General features: G+C 35.6%; 1 long non-coding RNA gene across 1 annotated transcript; it reads left to right on the top strand.

The window, feature by feature from the left end:
- The first annotated feature begins 4,000 nt into the window (after window positions 1-4,000).
- On the top strand, window positions 4,001-9,230 carry LOC311087493. Its single transcript, XR_014607293.1, has 3 exons — window positions 4,001-4,211; window positions 5,230-5,262; window positions 5,358-9,230. It is a non-coding gene; the product is annotated as an uncharacterized lncRNA (long non-coding RNA).
- The last annotated feature ends 2,376 nt before the right edge of the window (window positions 9,231-11,606 follow it).

Genomic DNA, 11,606 nt, shown 5'->3' with positions numbered 1-11,606 from the left:
ATCATTGCGAAAATACCCGTGTAGTACATAGACGCAGAGTATGCCAGAATGAATGCCGAACTCAAAAAGACCTTTGAACAGGAAGCATATATCTCTACAACAGCCGATATTTGGACTGCACATAATAAAAGCTATCTTGGCGTAACTGCGCATTGGATAAATCCAAACAGCATGGAGCGAGGGAAAGCAGCACTAGCATGCAGAAGATATATACAGAAGTGCTACCACAAAATGTACAGGCTTATGGAACAAGGCTAGTCGTTCAACGGTGGCTGCAGAGACCGTAGATGACATCATTGCAAAGAAGCTGCTGGTCCCTTGCAGTACGAGGTGTAATTCGTTTTATGATGCCCTGGCCGATTCCTATGGCCGAGCTGAACACCATCTCGTCCAAGTTTGGGATGAAAGCCATCACAGAGCGAGAACATAAGTTCATCAGGGAGTACTGTACTGTCATGAGGCCACTTACAGTAGCCTTAGACATTCTTCAGGGAGAAAACAACTGTTTCCATGGTACACTCCTACCCACACTGGAGCCATTGATTGTCAAGACCTTGGAACTGAAGAGTGGCCTGCAAATCCTAGTTGACCTTCAAGAAGCAGTTATCATGGTAAGAACTTTAATTTATTTACATATCTTTAACCAGTCACCAGTTTGGATGGAAAATGAACAGCTTTATATTCTAGGCTTTACAGTTGTAATCTGTGACTAGAGATGATGGACCTGTAAAGTGTTTTGTTGTAAAGAAATAGTACAGGCTAGTAATTCACAAATATAATTTTGAACTGATAATAATATATGATGTGTGTGTGTGTGTGGGTGTGTGTGGATATAGACAAATAGTATAATATGTTCTTTGTATTCTTATCATTTCAGGCAATCAAAACAAGATTTGCAGAGGTGCTGGAAAGCGAGGATGCTGTCACTTTGCCTAAGTTCAAACTACGTTGGCTTCGGACACAGGACAGGAAGGACAAGGCCAAGGCAAGTCTGCTGGCAGAGTGCCGGAAACGTATCCTTGACCAAGACCAGCAAGCAGGTACCAGCACATCAACACGCCACCTTAGCAGAGACTCAGCCATAGAGGATGAGTTATTTTCCTTTGAGGATGAGGATGACACCTCTTCTACCGCTGAAAGTCAAGTCACAGATTATTTCAAATCAGGAGCACAAGAGATAGACTCTCTAAATGGATTTGCACTGATAAAGAAAATTTCACTCAAATATAATACAGCCACTCCATCCAGTGCCCCCGTAGAAAGACTATTTAAGAAAGACTATTTTGTCTGGGCAAACTTGTCATCACTCCAAAGAGGGATAGGCTCTCTGACCAGAAGTTTGAGAAGCTTCTGGTTTTGAGATACAACCACTGGTTTAATAGTTAGAATGTATTTATGGATGGATGGGGAGAATGGATGGATGGCTTGGATGGTTAGATGACTGGGTTGGGTGGATGGATTGCTATGGTGGATGAATGGATGGATGAATGAATGCCGGCTTAGGAAGGAGTGTATCGATTGATGGATGAATAAATTAATGAATGTTCAGGAGCTAAAGTTAGACTAGTAACTATAACTAATTACTTTTTTAAAGTAGCATTCCCAACACTGAGCATCACTCACCACCATTAAGCTTCAGTCAACTCTTTCAGTCTTTATTTAAAAAATATATTTAAATATCTTGAGCTTGTGTTCACCACAGACCTTATTTCCGGCATTTAAACAAAAACCCATAAAAAAAGAATTGACTTCAGGACACGATAAATATTACATTTTGGATTAAACTTAAACCAAATAAAGTCACCTTGCTAAGACTAATTTCATAAATAGCATTTTTTTTTAGACTTTTCAAGTCATTATCACAAACTCTTAAAATGGTTTCAAAAGGGGTTTAACAGCATGATGACGTAAAATAACCTATTAAAGTTCCACTGATTCCAAAAATAAAATTCCAAAGAGTTCCATATGAGGAGTTATAACCTGCTATGACATCACTGGGTAATCTTCCTGTGAAGAAGTGGCTGATACTCTACATGATAACAGTTTCATAAAAGGATATTTTTAGGTTGAGAAGCACTGAAATAAAGGAATAATTCATCATTATTTACTTACCCTTATGATGTTTCATTGCATCTTTCTTTCTTCTGTGGAAGTACAGCAGAATGTCTGAGCTGCTCTTATCTACACGATAAGAGTGAACGAAGAACATGGACTGTCAAGTTCCAAAAAGCACCATACAAGTCTCACAACTGTAGACTATACTCCGAGATTCCTGGAATATCATAGATGTGTGCGAGAAGCAGAATGAAACTTAAGCTGGACAAACATGGTCATAATTCACTTTTATTGTTAGGAAAAGAGCAGTTTTGGATATTTTGTTAATAAAACCAAAAGGCATATTGGTGAGTAAGTGATCATGAATGATTGAAGTTACACTTCACATAACATCATAATGTGCAATTTTTCAGGTCTCACCTCTCCTAACCGGTTCTGGAAAAACATTCATCTGCCTATTAGCAGTAAAACGCTACTGGATACTGGAGAAACACGGATAGCCACGGATGCACAGTCCTATCGTTTGCTATGGAAAGCTGCAATTTTTCATTGAATAAACCCATTTGTAAAAATTTGAATTGAAGGATGTGCATGCAGGTATGGGAATGCATACAGTAATTTAATATAATTCATATATTTATTAATATAATTAATTAATTTACTCATTTATACATTTTAAATGCATATAATAGTTTATATTTGATCATCATTATATATTTGATCTTATTGTATTATCATTATTTTTATTAAATGATCATTTAATTTTGACAGTTGTTAGTGTTTGTGGAAGAAAACACAAACATTACTTTTCATCACCAGTTTTACAGATTTTTGCCAATCATAAAACTCCTAATTATGTTACCTACTCTAAAACACGTTGCACTGATGTGACTGTACAGTACCTGCAACACCGGATGAACGGTTTCGGCTTGTTGAAAGTCTGTGCTGCCGGAGCGGGTCTGGGATTCATTTGAGTAAAACAAACTGCAAATTGTCCATAACGTGCTGTGAGAATTGCCTTGATTCACTTCGTTAAAATGGACGGAAATCCATCCACTAATTGATTGCTGCATATTCAGTAACAAAGCTGCTGATTGGTTTACTTGTGCTCTGATTGCTATTTATGTTCGGCTTTGATGCATTTCCTGCCAAGCGTTTCTGAGAGTCAGGTTTCACTGTGAGTTACTGCAGACAACGTTACTCTGGAGCTCCAGTAGCCAACAGTAAAAAAATCATGGTCACTTTGTATAAAGTAGATTTATGCCAATTTCTGTGGAACACAAAATAAGATCAACATTGCATTGGGGCCCATTGACTTTGTGTGAAAAAAAAAAAAGAAAAAAAAAAAACCCTACTATCTCCACACTTGAGACAAGTCATAGGCTACAACAAGATGGAAGTGTGTAAATAATGACAGAATTATGTTTTCTTTTTTTTTGGTAAAACTATCCCTTTAACAAGTCATTTTTTGTTATACCTTTATCACTTTTACCAAATCAATCTAATTGCTTCTTTAATTTTATTTTCGTCCCAACATTTGTTTTCAATATAGCCAAGGCCCTAGCCTAATGGCCCGTAGTCAAAGCAATGAGTTTTTGACCAGTTTGATTTGATTAGCTTCTTCATTGAGTCTGTCTTTTAAAATTTCACTTTAAAAGTCTTTCATTGGCTACATTGTTTTACGTAAAGGGCTTCATTTATTACAATCAGAATGAAAATCGTTTGCATATGCATCATGTTAAAAACACATAAACAAACAAAACATAGCCTATGGGAAAACGGGTGGGGTAAATATACCGAAAATTTGTTGTCAGTAATGGTAGTAGAAATAATATGTAAAATACAAAAAGGAACATAATACTGAGTTTGATCGAATTACAGATACTGTACCCAGATAAGATGCCGAGTTTCAGGCCTGTAATGCCGCTGTGTGCGGTTAGATGGCAGCATTCAGCTGAGAACATCAACACAGTCACCGCTGAGAGAGCCTGGCTTTGCTGCTGCGCATTTCATTGTCTTTATTCACTAGATTGTGAGGTAAAAAGTCATTTAGAAAGTGACGAGAAATAACACCAGAGAAAGGAAAGCGCGCATTAATGGAGCTGAAAGCAGGCGTGTGTGTTTTCGAGCCGTACGGAAGGGGAGGAGAGACACAGGTGAGGTGATGCACATTATTGACAAGGGATTGTTTCTTTAACTATGGACATTTTTGGCCTGTGGACAGAGCATTATGTTATTCTGAACATTTCCAACCCAGGCTCATTTCTGTGACGTGTTGAATTATGTGTTGTGTTAAAAGTGTTCTGAGACGGACATGACAACATATTTTTGTATTAAACATGGCAGAGTAAATTGCTTAAGCTAATTTCATAGCCAGTGGTTTTAATGCATAAAATACAATCAATTAACATTTTATACTTTTACATAATTTGACAAAATTACTGGTAATTGAGAATGATGCTTATGAAGTTTATCTCGATTTTTCTTTTGCACATGCTTTTGTGTGTCATATTTCAGTTCTTAAGCGACACTGCAGTTTCTTTGCTAAACAAGGACACTCACTTTGAGAAAAAAAAAAATAGTTGCAACATTGTTTTGGGGAGGAAATATTAAATATTTAAATAGTTTGTGCTTATACTGTTTGTTTAGATCATCATACATTATTTTAAAATATGTAATAATTCAATACTTTTTGTGTCAGGGACAAGGATAAAACAATGGAAAAATCAATACATAAAATACACCTGAAAAATAAATACAAAATAATGCAACGGCATGGAAAAGTTGAAATCTTTTTTGTTTGAATTCACATAAAGTCCTGTGCCTGAAGTTAACAATTATGAGAATAAAAGAGAGACTATTTTTATGAATTTTTATTGTTACTATTCATATTTACAAAGTCATGCATTTTCAGTGTAAATCGTTTATAAATACACTATTATCTAAAACGTATGCCAAAGAACCAATACAGAAACATCTGAAAAACAAAAAAAAGAAATGTGAAAAAAAATTATACTAAACATTTTTTATTGCTCTCATTTGTATAAAAGCGTCTGCTAAATGATTCATTGTAATGTAATAGCTGTTAAAATAATAATATATAATTACAAAAAAAAGTGTAATAAAAACTTAAGATCACATTGTTGAGCATTATGAATACTCTTATAATTTCAGATACACACAGACAACTCTGTGATGATGTGATTGGTGAGTTTTGCATGACTGTCCTTCCTCAGTAACACTTGCGTTTGATTGTTTCTGGTAATCTTGATTTCTCTCTCTCTCTCTCTGGGAATGTTTAGTCAGGGTTTCTCCCCTGCATCAGCAGTTCAGTGTCGAGGAGTGATTTAAAGGGGCACAGGGCTGCCCGACGGGCCCGGCAGTGGAAATAAACACATCCCCCTCCCCGTTCCACTTTTAATTATCCCGAGGTTTGGGCTGACGACTCCTCCTGACACCACTAGCGCGGTAACTAGCTATTACACTAAATATTGTGAGTGTCGCACAGCTGAGACTGACAGCGTCGGCTTCCTAGGGGGCCGACACGAAACGAGACGCTGAAAGAAATATGAGGGAAATGAGAACGAGTGGCGGCGGATTCATCAACGCATGAAGCTTTAAAAGGCTGGTGGTGTTTGCAGATGCGCGAGGTGGGGGGGCTTCTTGCTTGATTGCATGTTCACAATTTTAATGAAAGTCGTGAGGGATGTTGACTTGGCACCGCTCTCAGAATGCATTGTGGGAGGGAGATGTACGTCGGGCTATTTGTAGGGTCATGACTTTACTGAGAAACACGTCTGCCCACCTGCACTCTTGCTTGCTTTATTCTGTGCTCATATTCAGCTGAAGTTTCAGCAGTGTCATTTGAATATGAACGTGCTTTTCAGGAGCTTTTTGTTTTCCATCTGGACGCATAATAACATTCTCACTCAATATCCTTAAAATATGGTGAATTTAGGTGGATTGGGACACTTTTTGACATTGATATGACTAGGAAAAGTCTCCTAATCAACCTGAATTCCCCCCCATCTCCTTTTTCTTTTCTTTTTTTTTGTAATAATGTTACATTTTTTTTTATGAATTTCACAATTGCATCTTTTCCTCCTTTACTGACAACTTTACTGATCAACTTAACCTGACAAACCGTCATCGTATGATCCATGAAGACACTAATTTCAGCTACTCTTAAACTGCTAACACTTTACAATAAGGTTCATTAGTTAACATTAGTTAATGTATTAACTAACATGAACTAACAATGAGCAATTCATTTGTTACAGTATTTATTAATCTTTTTTAATGTTAGTTCATAAAAATCCAGCTGTTCATTGTTTGTTCATGTTAGTTCACAGCGCATTAACTAATGTTAACAAATTAAATACAAGTTTAATAATGTATTAGTAAATGCTGAAACTAATATTAAATAAGATTAATAAATGCTAAGTATTGTTTATTCTTAGTTAATGTTAACTTTGAACCTTATTGTAAAGTGTTACCGTTAAACTCTGATAACCTGTGGTTGCGTCACTGAAACATTAATTTCATAATTCGCACCCACACGCCACTAAAATAATTCCTAAAAGAGGCGTTTGAAATATCAACCTGCTATAGCTGGTGTAAGAGATGAGAAAAGTGTGTTTCTGTAAACAGACATGTGTTTTTTTGGTGTGTGTGTGTGTGTGTGTGTGTGTGTGGAGAGCAGACCTGCTGGAGTCATAATTAAAGGAAAAAAAAGAGAGTTAGTAGCACATACACTCACTACTGACACTGTTTTGCTCTGGTTTTGTTGTTGCTTTCTAATTGCTGGTTGCCATTGGAGCTTGTGCACCTGATGATAGATATTGCCAAGCATTCTGGGATTGATCCAGGTCAATGAGAGAGAGAGAGAGAGAGATTGGTATTCTCTTGGCATAAATACAAGCCTAATTGTGTCTAGGTTTGTGCATTCCTCTAGTTTTGCGCAACTATAATAACAGATTCATAACAGGTATATAATGCAAAGTCAAAAGTACAGTTTTCAGGACGTACGGCTGGATCAGCCACCACTGCATCATTGATATGTTCAGTCCGAGTCTAGTTAGGAACTAATTCAGACACACTTGATTCACTCTTCATGTTCGAGGACTGTTAATGCTCTCGTGTTCGACAGGTTCATCTATAGATCCTCTTCAGTGTTGGGGAAGTTACTCTAAAAAGTAATTAATCACTAGCAACTAATTACACATTGAACAGTGTACTTATTACTCTCTCTATAAGTAGGTTAAACTTTATTTTAATGCGTCTGTGTTACACTGTAATTATAAATTTAAGTACTAAGTAATAATAATTAACTACATGTACTTACTATAGGATTAGGTTTTGATTATGGTTAGTGTCATGTAATTATGCATAAATTATAGTTATTACTACGGTAACGTGACATGTAATGAGGAAGTGTTAGCAGATTAGGATTAGGTTTGGTTTACAGTCAGTCGCATATAACATTCATCATTTTGAATTATTACTACAGGAACTACACGTAACACTAACATGTGTAACAACGACACTGTAAAATAGAGTGCAACCAAAAAGTATTGAATTGCTTATTGCTAATTTCTAAATTCCACATCAATCTCGACCAGTTGAACAATACACAGATAGACATGAAACGGCTCTTTTAATTCTTTCAAATTAATAATATAAAATTGCATTCATTATTCTTGAATTGACCAAATTAAATGGAGAAGGTTGCATTATTCACTGTTGTTTTATATCATTGTTCTATAGTCTATACAGTAATACAATTACATCAGAAGTAACTAATTTACTCAAGTAGGCTAATTAAATTACAGCAGTTAATTACTTAGTAATGCATTACACCCAATCCTGCTTCTTATCAGAACAAATGAAAGCACTAATATGGATGCAAAACAAGTGTTGCTTTTTCCTGTTACTGACGTCAGGCTGCTGGTTTACAGCTTCTTTGGCCAAAAAAACAAAAAGACTTATAGCTATATCCATTTTAAATAAGGTTACGTTATTTATATTGATGCGTCCGCTGGTTTCACAGACAAGGTTTAAGTCTAGTCCCAGAATAAAAGGCATGTTCGAGCTGTTTTAACTGAAAGCGACGTGCTCTAATATGTTGAAATATGCCACTTCCATCCTTTTGTCTTAAGATGCAGAGTGATGTTTTTCCTAAGGCACATTTGTAAAAGCTGCTTAAATGTCCTAACTGAACCAATGCCTATAATCCTGGCTTAATCTAAACCCTGTCTGTGAAACCGGGCTATTATCTTCTATTTTATTTACTTAATAAGAACAACAGTGTCCTTGTTTGATATGTGTGATATGCATTGTATGTGAGCTTTTTTTTTAAAGTTTTTTTTCTATCACTGGTTGATAGACAATAAAGTTTTTGAATTTGAAGTACAAACAATGTGAATCAGAATGCTTTATTATCTGGTGATGTATTTAGCGCATGATCATCTGTAAGTGTTATTGCATAATTATTATTAAATAACACTGAACTCCTCTTACATCCAGCACTGCTGTGCCTGGGTAACATACGCGTCCGCACGTGAAGTGTAGCTGTCACTAGTGCGTGTGTGTATGCTCATTTTTCATCCCTGAAAGAGGAGGAGTGATCCGTCGCTCGGACCTCCAGCGTCTGGAAAACAGGCCTTTCTCTTCTTATTCCTCCCCGACCGGAGCGAGAGATTTCATTATGGAGACCAGTGAAGCGTTGCTTGTTCTTTAAACTGTGTTAACGCCAGGCTAATATCAAGATGAAACGGGGGAGGAGTTTGTGATTAATTACTTCGTGGACAGACTTATTTAAAGAATGCTGCTCTTAATTGATTGATCCCATAAGTTTGGCAGTTGGAGCGGAAAGTGTGTGTGTGTGTGTGTGTGTGTGTGTGTGTTTAACCATTTACTAAATTTACCCTGGAAGTTCTTCTGGAAGGTCGGCATATTAAAACATCTTTTGTTCTACAAGTTCTTTGCTAATAAAGATAACACACTTGTGTTGTTTTTAATGTAAAAAGTAAGTTGTGTAAGAAAGTATACTTTTTTTCTGTAAAAAGAAACCTGTTATATGCATATCATTTCAATGCAGTTTAAATCTGAATACAATAGACTGTATTTTTCATTCCATACTTGTATATATGTATAATAAAAAAAATGTTGACTTTAAAAAGATTTTACTTTTACTGAACAGAAATAAACATGTACTATTTATTTAATCTCAAGATCATTTCAAAAACAAGTGGAGCTTTCGTCCATATTCGTTTAATTATCTTGAAAGACATTTGATATATTTTGATTTGAAAGTGTAAAATAAGCAGAGGCTTTTCAAGACATTTGCAAATGCAACTCTTTCAACATCGTTTATATATGGAGGAAAAAAACATCTCACATGGAAAAGCATTTTATAATTTTCTGTATATGTTGAAGTAACACCGGTGAACTTAAATGGGTTTATTTTGATTTTGGTTTTGTTAATTTAAATACTCTACAGTTTTCCTCTGTCAAAATTGCAGACGTTCCAAACGACTCCTGATTAAACGAGTGCCGGTGCAGATCTCTCTTTGATTTCATTGTTTTATTATATTCTATATGATTGTATTTTAATAACTTTCTCATGCAATATAATTTCATGACATTAGCAGAAAATTACAACATTATTCTGTAATTGCCATTGTGATTAGGGCATTTAAAATGTTATTTTAAATGTTGTTCATGTAATTCAATTTTCAAAGTATATATAAATATATATATATATATTTTTTTTTTATGTATGTTTTGATTCTATTTAAATTAAGTTTTAAATACTTTAATCTTGAATACATGTAATGCAACTGCAGTGTGTGTGTGTGTGTGTGTGTGTGTACTGGTAAACCCATATGTTATGGTGACAAAATGTCCACACAAAGATAGCAATATCTGCAGTCCTTGTCCTTGCAGGGACATTTTTTGTCCCCATGAGGAAAATGGCTCATAAATCATAAGTGATCTATTTTGGAAATGTAAAAATGCAGACAGTTTGTGTGATGGGTGGGTTTAGGGGTAGAGTTAGTTTAAGGGGAGATAATATACAGTTTGTATAAAAATCACCATAAAACATGAAAACACAACATTATTCTTTATTTTCTTTCTGTTCCATTCTATCTTGCATTTCAATTTGAATTTGTTTATTTCGATTAGTAACCCGGTACAGAAATTAGGTTAAATTACCACAAAATTCAGCCACTGTAGTCAAGCCAAAACCCAAAGACTCATAAATTACAACTTATGTTGGAAAACCTGAACTCTTAAGTATGAAATATAATATTTTTTTTTTGTGGTGATAATATCTACTGGACTTGGACTTACACTGTAGCCCATCAATCATTTTAATTTCTTAGCAGACGATTGCCTTTACACAACTCAAGTGATGCTTTTCAGAAGATATATATATCCTGAATTCAGATCATGCTATGGCGTCTGCTTCTCTCTCTCTACCTCCATCTGTCCATCTCTCTCATCCCCATGTATATTTGCCCCTGATCTATTAATAACCTCAGTGGCTGAGAGCGATCGCTCAGTGCCTACACCTCCTTTCATTCAAGCATTTACAAGAATTAAAAACAAAAGCAAACAGCCATCACAGCACAGAAGAGAAATGCTCACAACGACTCGAACTGACAGAAAGTTAAATACTGGAGACTTGCGAGGGAAAGACAGAAGTCTGCATTCCCCATTAACAGGATATTTACTGACAGTCATTCATTTGTGTTAAAATAAAAGTGTTTCGCCTTTGCATCAAACAGTGTCTTTTAAAAAGATTTAAATAATGTGCTGATATTTGCAGTACCACACACACACACACACACACACACACACACACGTGGGTCTGGTTAAGTGATTGTGAACACAGTTATGTAATAGTGGTGTGGATTTGGCAGTCAGAGGTCGAAGTGTTTCTGGATTCAGTGGCCAGACCATGAAGACCGAAAATATACACCGATGTGGGACACATGTCAGCAAACAGAGCAGACGACAATCTGTCTGTCTGTCTATCTATCTATCTATCTATCTATTACTAGTATCCATCCATCCGGCTTTCATATAAAGGCATGTCTTTTCTGACGTTTTAAGGACATTTTTAAGTCATACAATTAAAAGTTTGTGTCTGTTTCTAACAATAACTACAAAAAGAGTCACATGGACAGTAACTAATTAATTTGCTATCTTTGACACTTCTTTGTTTTATATTGTCTAAAGTGAAGAGTGTGGATATTTATCAAGTATGTATCAATACCCCAGGCTTTCAATTTTTTTTGTGCAAACATTAGTAAAGACCAGATAACATTGAACGAACGCTCTATTAACGTTACTGGAAGAACGTTTGTTCATATCTTTGAGAGAACCTTGCCAGAATGTTGGTTGTATTCAAAATGTTTCAATTGTGTCCTTTTTTAGGTGAAACATAGACCAAGTCAATAGTTAAAATATAACATACCCATTAAGTCCTGTGATTTATGTGAGAGGAATCTATAGCAATAACGTTTTCTTCAGAGTGTAAAGTT

The sequence above is a fragment of the Abramis brama genome (assembly GCF_963993115.1).
Source record: "Abramis brama genome assembly, chromosome: 7".
In the NCBI taxonomy this organism is placed as follows: Eukaryota; Metazoa; Chordata; class Actinopteri; order Cypriniformes; family Leuciscidae; genus Abramis; species Abramis brama.
The sequence above is the reverse complement of the archived record's forward strand: the minus strand, read 5'-3'. Positions and strand labels throughout refer to the sequence as shown.